This window comes from Glycine soja, chromosome 4 (genome assembly GCF_004193775.1).
Source record: "Glycine soja cultivar W05 chromosome 4, ASM419377v2, whole genome shotgun sequence".
In the NCBI taxonomy this organism is placed as follows: domain Eukaryota; kingdom Viridiplantae; phylum Streptophyta; class Magnoliopsida; order Fabales; family Fabaceae; genus Glycine; species Glycine soja.
Genome location: NC_041005.1, coordinates 16,241,800 through 16,260,420, shown reverse-complemented (window position 1 = coordinate 16,260,420; position 18,621 = coordinate 16,241,800). Strand labels below are relative to the sequence as shown.

The 18,621-nt window shown below is 40.7% G+C and overlaps 1 protein-coding gene across 3 annotated transcripts in view; it reads left to right on the top strand.

The window, feature by feature from the left end:
* Window positions 1-187: 187 nt before the first annotated feature.
* The window catches only part of LOC114409439, a 39,478-nt gene continuing 21,044 nt past the window's right edge, over window positions 188-18,621 (top strand). For all 3 annotated transcript variants that reach the window (XR_003666093.1, XM_028372903.1, XM_028372902.1), the window contains exon 1: window positions 188-802. The gene's annotated coding sequence lies outside the window, so the exon portion shown is untranslated. The remainder of the gene's footprint in view (window positions 803-18,621) is intronic.

The window sequence follows — 18,621 nt, the reverse complement described above, 5'->3', positions numbered from 1 at the left end:
ATAGGCTTGCATGGCTAAATTCAGCACCTGATCTAGGCATGAGTAAAGTTTTCATTTACACATGAATCTGTACTTTTGCAAAAACTTACATTAGTTCAAAGTTGGACCCACAATACAGTGGCACTTGTTTGAAGCATTATACAAAATATGGTTTGGCATTTTGAAATCATGTGTAAATGAAAACTTTACTCATATCAACAAACAAAACCATCTCTCTTTCACTTTGAATGTGCGAAACTAAAATGCAAACTCTTTTCACCATACATTAGTCACCAACTTGGCACCAGTTAACCTTCCATTTTGCATTCATCATTCTCACATCCATACGCATCCATTCAAGATGAGTTAACTTGGGATTTCTCACTCCTATTTTGCTGTTTTCTTTATTTTTCTTTATTTTTTTTCCTTTGCTGGATTTTAGTTCCAAGAACTCGCATTCATGCATGGTATACAAGTGTCTTGCTTAGTTCTTTATTTTTTTTGGCATTTTGTGCTTCTTTCATAATCATGCTTTTGCTTCCTTCTGCATTTTTTTAAAGTTTAAAGCAGGTTTTTCCTCTTTTCTAAATTCCTCTTATTATTGGGTTTTCACTGTATTTCAGTGGTCCTATTTTCATATAATCTAAATCCGATTACGAAATTTCGAATTTAAATTGTCAATGTGCTTCTCTCTGTTAACTATGGAGTCGTATCTAAAGATTTTATGTGTGTTTGTGTCCACGTAGCGGTTATCCTTCCTGTGGTTCGAAAACAACACGAGCTTTTGATGACTCTGCTTCTGTGTAACGCTGCCGCCATGGAGGTAATTAATTGGATTATTTTTTATTATAAATTTCTATTTCTATTTCTAAGTTAGAATAACATGCCTTGTTTGTTGAAGGAGAGGTTATTACGACTCAGTTGATTAATTAGTCACTTAAAATCCATCAGCTTCCAATTTGTACAAGAAATTGATATGTTATATGTGTCATGTTTTTGTATTAGATTCTCTTATTCAACATTATTTGTAGAGGTTGATATTATAATGAATTATGATTGTTGGTTGCACAGTTAAATTTATATTTTAAGCAATCACAATTTAGTTGTTCAAAGAATGCAGTGAATCAAATTTTGTTTTCACTTGTGTAAGTTTGCTTAAGAAGAGAGACCTATTATTTTTATTCCTTTTCATGTTTTAAGTTTGCAGTGAATCAAATTAGGTATATTCTCTTTCATGTTATAACAACCTTCTTTGATATGTGCTTGATGCTGGTTCTGGTCTATCTTGTTTATGTTTTTTTTTATGCTTGCACCAGAACACAGCCTTGCATGATGATAGATGGGGAAAGGCGTATGTTAGTTGTGAGTCAGAACACAGCCTTGCATGATGATAGATGGGGAAAGGCGTATGTTAGTTGTGAGTTAGTTAGGATAGCTAGTATAACTAATTGTTAGTTAGTTATAACTAACTCTTAATTAGTTAAGAAACTATACGTATTCTGTCTTGGGTGTTAGAGGTATTATAATAATAATAGTACACATTATCTTCCTGTGTTTCTGGTCTAGTTCTATCACATGAATACTTTCTTTGTTGATTATGTATTTATGTGTGTGTGAGAGAGATTGCAAACTTGTTCTTTGTTTGATTTTATGATTAAGGTTTTTCCTTGAATGTTTTATTGGGAGGGTGGTTAGCTGTGTGCTACATAAATTTGTATGGAATTGTAAACCAATAGTTTATAATTATTTGTCAAAGTTTTTTGGATAGTGGATCATGTGACACCTTTTATTCTGATATACATATTTATATAATAAAACACATAAAAATGCGGAATTACATAATATGATTTTATTCAATAAACATAAAGGAATTCACATGGATAAAAGGTTCATATCCACATTAATCACCAAATTAAAAAACTTATCAATTAAGGGTATAAAAACATTTTCGGTTCAAAACAAGGTCGTTCAAAGCTCTAGAGAATTGTCGCAACGTGCCCTTCGCGGACGAGGCTCACGGGTGTGCTTCCCAAAGGAGGAAAGATGCGCGGAGTCGCCACCAACGTTTATTTGTGGAAAATGTCGGGAAAACCGAAGGAAACCGGTCAAAATGAAAATTCTAAGTTCGGGAGTTGTATTTACGCTTGAGGAAGGTATTAGCACCTCTCACGTTTTTCTCAAAAGGACAACAGCCTATTTTTTAGAATTGTGGAATTGTGTTATCTTAACTTTTATTTCTTTTTATTTTTTGAGGTCGACAAAAGCGGGGCTTTTGCTCCTACGTACCCTCCTTTGGAGAGGAAATCAGACCTACGTAGTTCTTTCTTATGCGTGAATCAAGTGATTGATTTTTTACTTGAGGGGTGATCATTTTAAGGCGTTAGACCTTAAAAATGATCCTTTTTTACTTAGTGAGAAACTGAAATGATAAACTTTCAAAAAACCTATTTTTGTGGACGAGCTTGACTAGGCGAGTTTGATTTTAGCCTTAGTTTCACTTTAGTTATTAGTCAAATCAATTAAGAATGAGAAATCCCAAAGAGAAAACGTCCGATTGATTTTCCGCTTTACTTTACAAAAAAAATATTTTTTTGATTATTATATTATTATTTTACCTCTTTTTTGATTTCCAACGTGGTTACGGCACGACCGAACGGTCGGAATTCATTTCAAACGAAAGTAACGGATGATACAATTCAAACGATCGGTGGAAATTTATTTTATTTTTAGATTAGGCGAGAAATGACTTGAATAAATGGCTTAAGCACGTCAAAAGGGGGTATAAAAAGTAAATGAAAACGAGAATAAAAATACATGAAACAAAATGTGGACCACCACGGGTACATAGAATGAATTGAAAAGCTCAGTTTGGAAACTTACCCGTTGAAGAACGAAGAACGGATGAAGAACGATGAATAATAGAGGGAAACCTTCACGGATTTGCTTACGGAAACCTCTCGGAAGCGTTACGGAAGCACCTCGGCTTGGATTTTCTTCACGGAAACAATTTTTTTTCACCCAAAACAGCTGAAATACCTCACCAGGGGCATCCGGGATCCTTAGAACAGCCCCCTTCAGCCTATTTATAGGAAAAAGGGGGAGGAGGTTGCCGCCCAGCTCGCCCAGACCAGAAGCAACCCAGCTCCACAAAAACATTCAAGAAGGCCCAATTCAAAATTTCGAAATTGCTATTTGCACCCCCCCAATTTTGATAAGTTCACCCCCCTTCTTTCGTAATTTACGGAAAAGTTACGGAAGCCTTACGGAAGCATATAGGACTTGATTTTCTTCTTTTTTTTCTCTTCTGTCTCACCCGTATTAAGTTAATTATGCTTATTTAGGGTTATGGGAATTTTACGGAAGCATTACGGGTGTCCTGGAAGCCCCAAAATCTCATTTTTCAACAAAACGGGGGGTGTGGTGGCCACCTAGCTCGCCCAGGCGAGCTAGGTTGCTTCAACCTTAAGCAAGAAATGGCCCAGAAACCTCTAGGAGGGCCCAGATTCAAAAATTACTATTTGCAGCCCTATTTTACTAAATACACCCCCCTTTTCTATTTTTTTTGTAATTCTTTTTCCGTAACGTTACGAAACATTACGAATTTTGTAATGATACTTATTTTCCTTCCGCAAGGCTACAAATCCTCACGGATTATGTATTTACTCTTTTTTAGCTTTCGAAGAAGTTACGGAAACTCACGGATTGCGCAAAAACACCTCTTTTCGATTTCCGCCACATTACGGAATTTCACGGATCGCGCAAGCCTGCTTCCTTTTGATTTCTGAGACATCTCGGGACTTCATTTATTGCATGTCATTAAGTAATAATCCCCGGACGAAATTAGGGTATGACAGTTGCCCCTCTTTACTTACCTCTCATCGGAGATAAGAGGAAAGCATAGGGTACGACTCTCATCTCTACTTCTTCTTTTTTTCTTCTGCACAAAACAAAATACAAACAACAACCAGAACAACGAATATAATACATATATACACATATACACATACTTGGCGAAGAAACCGATCTGGAAAACAACAGAATAACGTGCTTCCCAGTCACCAGAAGCTTCGCACTTGATAATGGAGACACATGAACAGCGCTAGGCAATGACATTCATGGTGCTCCGAACAAAGGTGGAGTATGGAGGATTGCCTTGAGGGTCCGCACTTAGGCAATCATGAAACTCAGCTCCAAACTCGAAAGTGGAGGACACATGAACAGTCCTAAGCAATAACATTCATGTGGCTCTGGAAAAGGATGAGAATGGAGGATTGCCTTGAGGGTCCTCTCTTAGGCAATCATGAAACACAGCTCCAAACTCAAAAGTGCAGGACACATGAACAGCCCTAAGCAATAACATTCGCGTGGCTCCGGAAAAGGACGAGAATGGAGGATTGCCTTGAGGGTCCTCTCTTAGGCAATCATGGAACACAGCTCCAGACTCGAAAATGGAGGACACATGAACAGCCCTAAACAAGAACATTCATGTGGCTCCGGAAAAGGACGAGAATGGAGGATTGTCTTGAGGGTCCTCTCTTAGGCAATCATGGAACACAGCTTCAACTCGAAAATGGAGGACACATGAACAGCCCTAAACAAGAACATTCATGTGGCTCCGGAAAAGGACGAGAATGGAGGATTGCCTTGAGGGTCCTCTCTTAGACAATCATGGAACACAACTCCAGACTCAAAAGTGGAGGACACATGAACAGCCCTAAGCAATAACATTCATGTGGCTCCGGAACAGGATGAGAATGGAGGATTGCCTTGAGGGTCCTCTCTTAGGCAATCATGGAACATAGCTCCAAACTTGAAAGTGGAGGACACATAAACAGCCCTAAGCAATAACATTCATGTGGCTCCGAAACAGGATGAGAATGGAGGATTGCCTTGAGGGTCCTCTCTTAGGCAATCATGGAACACAGCTCCAAACTCGAAAGTGGAGGACACATGAACAGCCCTAAGCAATAGCATTCATGTGGCTCCGGAACAGGATGAGAATGGAGGATTGCCTTGAGGGTCCTCTCTTAGGCAATCATGGAAAACAGCTCCAAACTCGAAAGTGGAGGACACATGAATGACAACGCAATTCATTCATGTGGCTCCGGAACAGGATGAGAATGGAGGATTGCCTTGAGGGTCCTCTTTTAGGCAATCATGGAACACAACTCCAAACTGGAAAGTGGAGGACACATAAACAGCCCTAAGCAATAACATTCATGTGGCTCCGGAACAGGATGAGAATGGAGGATTGCCTTGAGGGTCCTCTCTTAGGCAATCATGGAACACAGCTCCAAACTCGAAAATGGAGGACACATGAATGACAACGCAATTCATTCATGTGGCTCCGGAAAAGGATTAGAATGGAGGATTGCCTTGAGGGTCCTCTCTTAGGCAATCATGGAACACAGCTCCAAACTCGAAAATGGAGGACACATGAATGACAACGCAATTCATTCATGTGGCTCCGGAACAGGATGAGAATGGAGGATTGCCTTGAGGGTCCTCTCTTAGGCAATCATGGAACACAGCTCCAAACTCGAAAATGGAGGACACATGAATGACAACGCAATTCATTCATGCGGCTCCGGAACAGGATGAGAATAGAGGATTGCCTTGAGGGTCCTCTCTTAGGCAATCATGGAACACAGCTCCAAACTCGAAAATGGAGGACACAGGAATGACAACGCAATTCATTATGTGGCTCCGGAACAGGATGAGAATGAAGGATTGCCTTGAGGGTCCTCTCTGAGGCAATCATGGAACACAGCTCCAAACTCGAAAATGGAGAACACATGAACAGCCCTAAGCAATAACATTCATGCGGCTCCGGAACAGGATGAGAATGGAGGATTGCCATGAGGGTCCTCTCTTAGGCAATCATGGAACACAGCTCCAAACTCGAAAATGGAGAACACATGAACAGCCCTAAGCAATAACATTCATGCGGCTCCGGAACATGATGAGAATGGAGGATTGCCTTGAGGGTCCTCTCTTAGGCAATCATGGAACACAGCTCCAAACTCGAAAATGGAGGACACATGAATGACAACGCAATTCATTCATGTGGCTCCGGAACAGGATGAGAATGGAGGATTGCCTTGAGGGTCCTCTCTTAGGCAATCATGGAACACAGCTCCAAACTCGAAAATGGAGAACACATGAACAGCCCTAAGCAATAACATTCATGCGGCTCCGGAACAGGATGAGAATGGAGGATTGCCTTGAGGGTCCTCTCTTAGGCAATAATGGAACACAACTCCAAACTCGAAAATGGAGGACACATGAATGACAACGCAATTCATTCATGTGGCTCCGGAACAGGATGAGAATGGAGGATTGCCTTGAGGGTCCTCTCTTAGGCAATCATGGAACACAGCTCCAAACTCGAAAGTGGAGGACACATGAACAGGCCTAGGCAATAACATTCATGTGGCTCCGAAAAAGGGTGTTGGCGGGATCGAACGGTCCACCGGTTTTTTCCACCTAACAGGATAACATGCTTTTTGCAAAGAAAAATAAATCATTCACGAGAGCACCATATCTTAGAGAAACAATATACCTGTGCCAAGGGTAATCTTCCTTGCAAGCGAGAATGAAGGGTAGGACATCAACTTCTAGCTTTCAAATGAACACGCAGGGGAAACATGGGGCTAAGCTGAAAATAAATCACTCATGGTGTATAAAACTATCAAGGCAAGTGTCTTATCCTATTCCAAACCAATAATTGCACCATGACTCTATTTTGCACGCGACTTCCTATCGAATCATAGATCAAACGTACGATCACGGACCAATAGGATTTTCTCAAGGTCAGCGTTTTTGGAGAGGAAGCTGGGTGTTTTGGTCTTTTCCTCTTTGTTCATGTGGGGTGGGATATTGCCAGTCAAGAATGATTCTTAGTGGCAATCTGGTTTTGAAGAATTTTTGTTTTCTTTCTTTCATTGATCGAGAATTGCTTCTTTTCCCTTTTCACTTCTTTTCGATCTTTGATCGGGAAGCCTTCTTTCCTTTCTTCTGTTCTTTTCTTTATTTTCATCTCTTTTTTCCTTTTTTCTTTCTTTCCATTTCTTCCTTTTCACTTTTCCTTCCCCATCCCTTTCTTTGGGATATTGGGTTTAGCATTCTATTTGCTCTCCCTTGAGGAGATTCCGCTGTCCTTTGCTTTGGGGAAAAGGAGGAGGATTCTTTTTTTATAGGCCAAGGTTCAAAGAGGTCCAAGGTTGTGTTTCAATGGGGTCTTTTATCGTGGGAACCCAATCTTGATATCTGGGGTAAAACAAATTTGGGTGTCAAGGTGTCGATCTCGGGCCGAACTTCCACATTATTCCATAAGGCACGCGTGACAATGATGATTTGAAAACAACGTGCAAAATTAGTCATGGCTACAGCCAGGTGGGCCCTCAAGCATCCTGTTTATGGCATTGTGACACTACGGTTGGGAATTTACACAGACAGACCCAACGTTTCCAAGTTATGTTCTTTCATCAGTTCAATGCATTCATCCATTCTTATCTCGGTTTATTCCGGAAAATAAACTCTTAGCATCAGTCCCTTGTTTCCAGAAGATGCGTTTGCTCTTTACGAATGATTTATACTTCTTAACTATAACATGTCGACCTTCGCGGTCTATCTTTCTTTTTCTTTTTGTTTCATCTTTATATATTCACAAAATTATACACCTGTGGTCCTTTATGAGGAAAAATTTTCTTTGTACATCTACATTCTTATACATGACAAACATTTTCTGTACACGCACTAGAATTCTTCCTTTTCACGTCACACGGTCTATATACAAACCCTACTTACATTCAAAGATTTTTTTCATTTTTCCCAACACACACTTATGGTTCACACAAAGGTTTCTTCATATACACTCGTTGCTCACACACACAAGGATTCCTTTCCGCGCATCCTTTACACACAAGAATCCTTCTATACACATTTCCTTTTACATACATGTATAAATAAAAACCTTTTTCTTTTCTTTATGAACATGACTTTTATTCACAGCGCTTCTTTCTTTAGGATTTTTGGTTCATTTTATTTTATTTTTTAGGACGGCGTTCCTAAATGAAAAACTCTACACAGTTCCGGAACTTCAACAAACACTATTGACAACAACGAAACAAGTACCGACGGAACAACTCAAATGATATGTATGTACAAAACAAAAGTCAAAACATGAAACAAACGTCAGTCCCTTAGTCAAACAAAAGATAACATACAAATGATAAATGATGGAACATACGAATTTGGGGATCCCACGGTCATGTGGCTCCGCATGCCCCCGGACTCTTGGGTCACGGTAACAAAAAGTGGGGTGGTCGACAAAAGCAGGGCTTTTGCTCCTACGTGTCCTCAATTTGTGATGAGGAACTCAGATCTACGTAGTTCTTGACAACTGTGAGACTAAAAATAGTCTCGGTGTTTTCTTCACCAAAATGTGAACATGCTTTAGTAAAGAGACAAAACTTCCAACTGATCATAGCAACATATGCTTTTTGGATGAAAAACAATGTGTCTATCGGGGAAGAAGAGTATACTGATGAAATTTTCTCATAACCGTAAATGAGATTTTGGATATTAGCATTTCGTTTCTAAATGACCATTTAGAGGAAACACTGGGTCCAACAAAGATAGGAGAAAATCACTCAAAGTGTATCAATCTCACACAGGTAAGTGTTTTATCCTAATTCCGAACCATAGATATGTCATGACTTGATTTTGCAAATCATTTCCTATCAAATCAAAGATTACATGCGTGATCATGGATCAATAGGACTTATTTTGGGAATGGTTTTTAGGTGGGGAATTTGGCTTTGAGTATTTTTGCCTTTTCCTTTTCTGTTTTTGTTTAGTGCGTGGTGAGAAAGTCGCTAGCGCACAGGATTTTGTCGGCAATCAGGGGACCACTTTAGGTCATGGTTTCCTTTTTCTTGTTTACTTGGTGACAATTCTGTACTGTTCAGATATTGTCTGGTCCAAAGACCTTTCTGTATGTTTCTTCTGTTTTCTTCCGATCCTTGATCGGGAATTTTCTTTCCTTTTTTTTTGCTTTCTCCCACTCTTTTATTGGGAATTTTCTTTCTTCTATTTTTTTCCCTCCCTTTCTTGGTTTGGGAATATTCTTTTCTTTTTTGTGTCTTCTCCCTTTCTTGGATTGAGAATTTTCCTTCTCTTTGCATTTTCTTCCGAGGGCAAGGATTGACATTCCCACCCTGGGTCAAGGTTTGTAGAACGGCTGGTCATGATATATGTCAGGGTTTGGCCAGCGGTTCGGGGATAAAGGGGATGTCCCACATTATTTCCATGATATACATGCAACAATGATGATTAGGAAATTTTATGCAAAACTGGTCACGCATGCACCCATGTGGACACTCAAGCATCAAGTTTTTATGGCCATGTGACACTAGGGCTCAGGATTCATTTTCCCTACTTAAATCAACCTAGTGTTTCCAAAATATGTTTTTTATCAACTCATGCATTCATCCGAGTCCATTTTGGGCGTTCAGGAAAATTTTCACAGCACTCACCCTTCAGGTGTATACACATTTTTTCAAAAACTGGTTATGATCAGTGAATTTTTCAAAGAAAAGCTGGAAGTTATCTCTTTTCACAAGCATGTTATTCTTTTTAGCTAGACAACCTTTATTATTTTTTTATTTTCTATTTTTTCATTTTTTTTCTTCCTTCTTATTCTTTTCTTGCTCGCTCTCTTTTTGCTCTCTTTTTTTCCATGAGGTATTTTGCTACCTAAACATACGTATAATATTTTTGCTATATACATGCATATCCAAGGTATCTTGCTACCTAAACATACATATATATGTTTTGTGAGATATTTTTGCTATATACATGCATATCCAAGGTATCTTTCTACCTAAACATACATATATATATTTTTTGTGAGGTATGACTACCTTCCGAGCTTGTGCTTGTTTTATTTAAATTCCTAGGATCATGAGCAACTAGGTGTGTCCTGTTATGACTTGAGAAACAAAAAGTGATCAAATAACAAGCAGAGATTTAAAAGGTACTAGGTTGCCTCCTAGTAGCGCTTCTTTAACGTCTTGAGCTGGACGCGTGATGGCTTGTCGGTCACGGACCTAGTACTTTGCTTACCTTTGACTTTGGACTTGGTCGGCCATAGGTCGTAAGCAACGCTCTAACCTTTTTGTGGATGAGCTGAGGTGAACTCTAGAGGTGATGGCGGTGCGTCTGTTGCCCGCTGCCGACCATCCTCAGGCTGCTGTGGTGTTTCGCCTTGCGCCTGCCTGCGGATGCAGTACTTCTTGATAAAAGCTCGATTAGTAGGGGGCCTGATGCCCTTGCTGGAGGTGACAGGTACTCCGTAGAACTGACAGAGACCCATAATTAGAGCTTGACAACTCCAAGACCCTGTTGGACTTCTTCGAGTCCACTGGGTGTCTTGCAGGCGCGATCCCTGCAAACAATAGATGAAATCAGAAATCAGTTGAGCGATGTGCATACTTACCTATGATGACGTGACCTTGTCGGGGGGAACGGGAACCCTGTAGGACTACAGAGGCCCGTAACCAGAGCTGGAAACCCCAGGGCCCTGTTGGACTTCTCCGGGTCCACTGGGTGTCTTTGTGGGTGTCATTCCTGCAAACAATAGATGGTATCAGAAATCAGTTGAACCATATGTATACTTACCTATGTCACGATGGCATGACCTCGCTGGGGGAACGGGCACCCTGTAGGACTGGCAGAGGCCCGTAACCAGAGCTGGAAACCCCAGGGCCCTGTTGGACTTCTCCGGGTCCACTGGGCGTCTTATGGGCGCGATCCCTGCAAACAATAGATGACATCAGAAATCAATTGAACCATGTGCATACTTACCTATGTCATGAAGGCACAGACCAACCGATACATCTGCAGGGGGAGATTGGCATTGTGGTCGCCGGGCAAAACGTTACTAAATAGCAACGTCATCCATATCCATGTAAAAATGGTCATGTTGGTGCGCATGATCCACACTCGTCTTTTTGTAGCGGCAGGGTGAAATCTTGCCCCGGTATGCATAGTAGATGCGTGATAGCCTCCCTCTCTGGATGTGCTCGCACAGTTGGTCGCCCTCTAATATCAGGGGGTGGCCCAGGAATTGATAAAAGGAAACTACTGGCCCCTTAACCGGGAGCGCAAGTCTCGGTTAAGCATCTAAGGGCAAAGGACCTTATATTCTCTTAAGGTGTGGATATGGAGCACACTGAAAATGAGGACGCGTAGCCCTCAGAAGGCGAGGGCGTGCAGCCCTCTGCAGGCGAGGATGTGCAGTCCTCTGATGGCGAGGACATACAGTCCTCTAAAGGTGTTAGGTACTAGTACCCAAGGGTCCACCTTTATGAGAAAGCAAGAGATCGACTCATCGAGAGGGCCGGTCATCCAAAAAGATTGGACACGAGATGTAGGAAATCTATGCAGTTAACATGATTTTTAGGGATGCAGATGCATGCAACCTTTGTTGTGAAACTTGGTAATGCTGACCGCACATGAAACAATGCAATGCAATGGAAAGTTGTACAATGTTCATGACATTCTTTCCCTATTTCGTGATTTTGATTTTGATTTAATTGTTTTTGGAAAACACAGATTGACTGTCCTTTTGAAAAAGGTGATAATTCATGCAACCTTATCCTATCTTTTGCAAATCTTTCCAGGAACTCCCTCAGAGTGTATGTTCTGTTTGATTTAGTCACTTGACCATTTTGGAGTGACGACAATGGAGCCGTTTGACGTTTAATCAATCTATTTGAAATTCCAGGGTTTGTCCCCCTTTTCTTTGTTTAAAAACATCGACGGGTGAGAACTTTTGATCTGCCCTTATGTTCACTTGAGGCTCATGCACGATGCCCCTCATTGCCTTAGTGTAAGACTTTGGGTTACCAATTGTTATCTTTCGTCATGACCTTGTATCTGGGAACCTATTGGGTGAAAACTTCTAATCTGCCCCTAGGTTCATTTGAGGTTTATGCATGGGGCCTTTCATTGCCCCAGTGTAGGGCTTTGAGGTACAATCGTTGTCTTCAGTCATGACCTCGTAGCAAGGAACCTATTGGGTGAGAACTTCTAATCTGCCCCTAGGTTCGTTTGAGGTTTATGCATGGGGCCTTTCATTGCCCTAGTGTAGGGCTTAGAGGTACCAATTGTTGTCTTGTTTTCAAAACCTCGCAGTGAGGAAGAACGAAAGATGCAGTTGATTCTTGCAAAATGAATTTTCCAAGGACGAGAAATAGTTGAAGGATTTTTCAGTTGATGGATTAAGTCAAATGACTCCTATGTAGAAGCAAGATGTTTTGATGTCTTGATGATGCTAAAGGATCAAGTGCTTCTAAGTTTTATTCAAGACAAGAATCCAAGAAAATCAAGATATATGATCAAGTTGATCTCTAGAATCTTTAGGAAGAAGTTTCCAAATTGAAAAAACAAAAGGTTTGACCAAAGAGTTCTATTATTTCCAATTGAGATTTTCTCTCTGGTAATCGATTACCAGCAGCTGAAGATGTTTATAACAGTCACTAGAAATTTGAATTCAAAATTTATAACGTATAATTGATTACACATGGATGGTAATTGATTACCAGCAGTTTATTGAACGTTTTAATTCAAATTTTAAAGCCTGTAATCGATTACACAAGTCTTGTAATCAATTACCAGAGGGGATTTTCAGAAAATAATTTCCAAGAGTCACATTTATTCAGATGCTTTATGAATGACAATCAAAGGTGACTTGGAAACACGAATTTAAAGAGACTTTTCATTGCCCAAACAGTTTTATCCTCTCAAAAAGATTAAGAGTTTTTCTGAACTGAAATGTTTTATCCTCTCAAAAAGATTCTTTGGTCAACCACTTGCATATTCAATAAGGAATTTTGATTGATCTTCATTGTACAATCTATCTCTTTTAAGAGAGATTTCTTCTTCTCTTCTTCTTATTTCTGAAAATGGATTAAGAGACCGTGGGTCTCTTGTTGTAGGGGATTCTTGAACACAAGGGGAGGGTTGTCCATGTATGCATCGTTAATCCGAAAAGAGAGTGAAAGTTTAACTGGGGAATAATCTTCATATCTTAATTCAACCCCCCTTTTTCTTAAGGTAACTGAGGCCATTTATCCAACATCCTATTCTTTATAACTCACTTCTCTCTAAAAAGACAAACTTTACGGAATGATAAAATGAGATCACATGGACGTCTTGAAAACACAGTCAATCAAATGCTTCTTTTTTTTTTTGAACTTTTTTTTTTATTTTGAAACTTATTGGTTTTGAACTTTACTCGTTGTTTTACGGCACCCCCACCAACGTGCAAGACGAGTAATCTCTGATTGAACGGTCTTGGAAGTCCAAACTCAGGAGCACAGGTTGCTTGAGCAAATAGACCAATGGCTTGCACCCACATTCCGGTGAAAGTTGAATAAGCAAAGATGCGTTTGTGAGAGGATGAGGGACAAAGATATCAACTTTATCCATTTCATTTAACATTGTAACTGTGGTTTACAATAATGGTACAAACTTGAAAATCCTGATGAGTCATTAGAGACATCTACAACAACTTTCAAAATTGCCCCATGTGCGGCATCTTTTGTCAATGTCAGGATTTACACGTGATTCTCCTCAAATTTCAGCCAGCCCGCATCAATTAGACCTTGCATCTTACGCTTCAGGCCCCTATAATGCTCAATGGAATGCCCCGGGGCTTCTCCATGACAAGCACACGTTGCGTTCGAGTCGTATTCTCGGAGAAATGGAGGTTGATGAACCTTGGTTGGGGTTATGGCTACCATTGAATTATCAAGTAGGCATGGGAGCAAGTCAGCATAAGACACTGGAATTGGGGTGAATTCTACAGGCTTTCTCGCTGCAAAATTCATTTCTTGGTTGGCGTTTTTGGATTGTGCTAAAGGTGATGTTCGTCATTGGAAGTGCGGTAGACAGACTTTGTGGTTGATTTTAGGGATGACCTTTGTGGATAACTGGGCGGTGGGTAAGGAGAAGGTTTGTTATTGGCTGAGTAATGACATTGTTGGGTTGGTGGGAAACTTGGCTGTATTGGAATGACAGTCACAGCATGGGCTTCTACTTCATCCTCACCCTCTTTATTTGCCCTAGTTTTCTCATTCGTCCAAGCAGGATGACTAAATTTGCCTTTTTTCAGACTCACTTTGATCCTTTCGTCGGTGAAGACCAAATCCGCAAAGCTTGAAGGTGTGTAGCCCACCATCTTCCCTAGTAGAATACTGGTAATGTGTCTACTATCATTGTCATCGTTTTTTTTTCGTCATTGAGGTGCCACTTGAGCTGCCAGGTTCTCCACCTTTGGGCGTATTCTTTGAAAGATTCGTGCCCCTTTTTTTTGCACATATTTTGTAGTTGCATCCTATCTGAAGCCATTATACCGACACAGCCTAACGAAGGCAACCATTAGGTCCTTCCAAGAATGGACTCGGGAAGGTTCCAAGTTAGTGTACCAGGTAACAGCTACCCCAGTAAGACTTTCTTGGAAGGAATGTATTAGCAATTCCTCATTTTTTGTGTATGCCCCCATCTTCCGACAATACATCTTTAGATGGTTCTTGGGGCAAGTAGTCCCGTTGTACTCATCAAAGTCCAGCACCTTGAACTTGGGAAGGGTGATGATATCGGGTACTAGGAACAACTCTTCTAGGTTAGCAAAGGCATAATCTTCACCTCCTTCAATGGCCCTGAGCCTTTCCTCTAGATGATCCAACTTTCCCATTTCTGCCATAGCATGAGGGTCTTTACTTGTTGTGGAATGCAAGAGGTGTAGTTGTGGGTGATACTGAGGGCCCTCCAAAGGGTTTTGTAGGGGTATACCACCAATTGCCTGCCCTTCAGTGGCATATCCGAGCCAAGGCTCGAAGTCGGCTAGATTGTGATAGGGAATTTCATGTGTCTCCCCCACGGTTTAAAAGACATGTGCATGATCAGTTTGGGGTTGCTGGCTCTCAATGGGTATAGGAGTGGAATTATTGACATTCTTATCGGGAGTGTACGCCACATTGGGTGGCGTATAGTCGAGAGGCAAGCCATATGGTGGGAAGGCATGCTTGTTTTGACTTTGCGCATAATGGGGGCCGCCCGTACTTCCCAAATCTTTGCCTACCATAGCTGAGGTTGGATGATTCATTTGGTTGAGGCCCGATGGGGACTTCAGGTTCACCTTAGCAACAATGCTGGTAGCGGCAATTGCAACCGCATTGGCTTTCATTATCTTCTTCACGCTCATCATGGCCTCCATCATTGTGGCCATTTTCTCTTTAATGGCCTCCATGTCGGCCTTCATCTTCTCGTGTATCTCCTCTACTTCACCCATTACTCTAGCTCTAGCACAAGTTCGGTGAGGGCACCGTAAAACATGTTTTTTTTTCTTTTTTATAACAATGATTAAGTTCTTTTTTTTTTCAAGGAAAGAATGCAATGAGCAATGCAACCAATGAACAACATGGATGTATGCGAATGATGCACAGTTGAAGTATTGCGAATTTGTACACTGGATATGGGGTTGAATCAATTTAGATTTTCAACATGGTCCATGACATCTTCGTCAAGGTGAAACTGGAAGTAACAGGGACATCAGCAGCCCTAAATATGTTTGGCAGTAGACGAAGCAGCGATGTAACACGATCCATCTTTTGCCCCAATTTTTTTTGCAAGATGGTTACTTCCATACTTCAACTTGACTCGATGAACCTTTTCGTAAAAGCACGAGCTTGGTTCAACCCCATAACCCAGGAAATAACAATTTTGATCGCCAATACTTCATCAACAATTCATAGGGATGAAAGACTCGGGAATATGCATGCAATGTATGGAAAATGTAATTATGAGATTGAGATGCCCGAAGAAACATCCTTTCTTAGTTAAACATGCATTAGGTACCATGTTCAATCATTTTGTTTTGTTGTTTGTGTTTTTTTTTTTTTTAGAAATGGGTTTATGATCCCAACATGGTTGGCTCATGGTACCTAACACATGCAACTAAGAATGCAGCGTGAATTTTCATGCTTCCCTTTTTTGTTTTTGTCTTGCAGAGGAAAACGCAAAGTTCACACATGAGCAAACATGAAGAACAAAAAGTATGTTGAACGCATATGCATGATTATGCAATGACTCATGCAAAATGGGAATGTGATAACGGACAAATGCAGGAACGATATGTTCATTATGATGCTGAAGAGATGTTTATGCGGTGCATGATATGAATGCATTTACGGACACGAGAGCCCGGAAAATTATCTCTCTTTATTGCGCATTTGGGGGGCACAGTGCCCCATGTGTGTAGTTAAGAAGACGATATGGATCTTTCGGCTTCCCATGACAAAAGACGAGACCCACATACAACGCATGTGTGACGGTATGATGCAGATGCGCATGCATGAAATGGAAAGAAAACAACACAAAGGGGGAATTCACCCATACGAGACTGCAGAGATCCAACTTTAATGCTACGTTTTGGGCATGATGGCGCCTCAACGTAGTATTAAAAAGGTTACGTATTACTCTAAAGAAACCAAACATCACTAGCAAAACTATAAACTAGTGCTATTTACCAAAAAATGCATGAGAACGAATGGCACGGAGCGTGTTTGCTCTTTGCCCCTATTTGGGAACCTATAGGACAATATCTAGGGGTCTCTAATAACTACTCCCCAACAATTCATAACTCACACGACTGTTTTCTAGAGGTATCATCACTCAAGATAATAATATTATGGCGGTATGGAATACCAGCGACAACACATTATAAAGAGAGAAAGCTCTAGACGAGGTTTCACTATTATCAAGCAAGTCGGAGACCTAGCATGATGATAGATTCACCTCCACTCCTTAAATTCTCATGAACCCGGGTGTAGGGCCCCTTTTTTACTCAAACCCGTGGGTGCTTAGAATGCAGTGTAAAGAATGCGAAATAGACAACAATTATTTACATTTTACACAATTCAAAAAATGCACACACGAAGTTTCACAATTCCACAATTCCTAAAATAGGCCTAACTCACAAAAACATCCCTAGTGGAGTCGCCAACTGTCGCAACGTGCCCTTCGCGGGCGAGCGAGGGCAAGGCTCACGGGTGTGCTTCCCAAAGGAGGAAAGATGCGCGGAGTCGCCACCAACGTTTATTTGTGGAAAACGTCGGGAAAACCGAAGGAAACCGGTCAAAATGAAAATTCTAAGTTCGGGAGTTGTATTTACGCTTGAGGAAGGTATTAGCACCTCTCACGTTTGTCTCAAAGGACAACAGCCTATTTTTTAGAATTGTGGAATTGTGTTATCTTAACTTTTATTTCTTTTTATTTTTTGAGGTCGACAAAAGCGGGGCTTTTGCTCCTACGTACCCTCCTTTGGAGAGGAAATCAGACCTACGTAGTTCTTTCTTATGCGTTAATCAAGTGATTGATTTTTTACTTGAGGGGTGATCATTTTAAGGCGTTGGACCTTAAAAATGATCCTTTTTACTTAGTGAGAAACTGAAATGATAAACTTTCAAAAAACCTATTTTTGTGGACGAGCTTGACTAGGCGAGTTTGATTTTAGCCTTAGTTTCACTTTAGTTATTAGTCAATTCAATTAAGAATGAGAAATCCCAAAGAGAAAACGTCCGATTGATTTTCCGCTTTACTTTACTAAATTTTTTTTTTATTATTATTATATTATTATTTTACCTCTTTTTTGATTTCCAACGTGGTTACGGCACGACCGAATGGTCGGAATTCATTTCAAACGAAAGTAACGGATGATACAATTCAAACGATCGGTGGAAATTTATTTTATTTTTAGATTAGGCGAGAAATGACTTGAATAAATGGCTTAAGCACGCCAAAATGGGGTATAAAAAGTAAATGAAAACGAGAATAAAAATACATGAAACAAAATGAGGACCACCACGGGTACATAGAATGAATTGAAAAGCTCGGTTTGGAAACTTACCCGTTGAAGAACGAAGAACAGATGAAGAACGATGAATAACGGAGGAAAACCTTCACGGATTTGCTTACGGAAACCTCTCGGAAGCGTTACGGAAGCACCTCGGCTTGGATTTTCTTCACGGAAACAATTTTTTTTCACCCAAAACAACTGAAATACCTCACCAGGGGCATCCGGATCCTTAGAACAGCCTCCTTCAGCCTATTTATAGGAAAAATGGGGAGGAGGTTGCCGCCCAGCTTGCCTAGGCGAGCTCAGCTCGCCCAGGCGAGTTGGGTTGCTTCCTCCAGAAGCAATCCAGATTCAAAAAAACATTCTGGAAGGCCCAATTCAAAATTTCGAAATTGCTATTTGCACCCCCCAACTTTGATAAGTTCACCCCCCTTCTTTCGTAATTTACGGAAAAGTTACTGAAGCATATAGGACTTGATTTTCTTCTTTTTTTCTCTTCCGTCTCACCCGTATTAAGTTAATTATGCTTATTTAGGGTTATGGGAATTTTACGGAAGCATTACAGGTGTCTCGGAAGCCCCGGAATCCCATTTTTCAACAAAACGGGGGGTGTGGTGGCCACCTAGCTCGCCCAGGCGAGCTAGGTTGCTTCAACCTTAAGCAAGAAATGGCCCAGAAATCTCTAGAAGGGCCCAGATTCAAAAATTACTATTTGC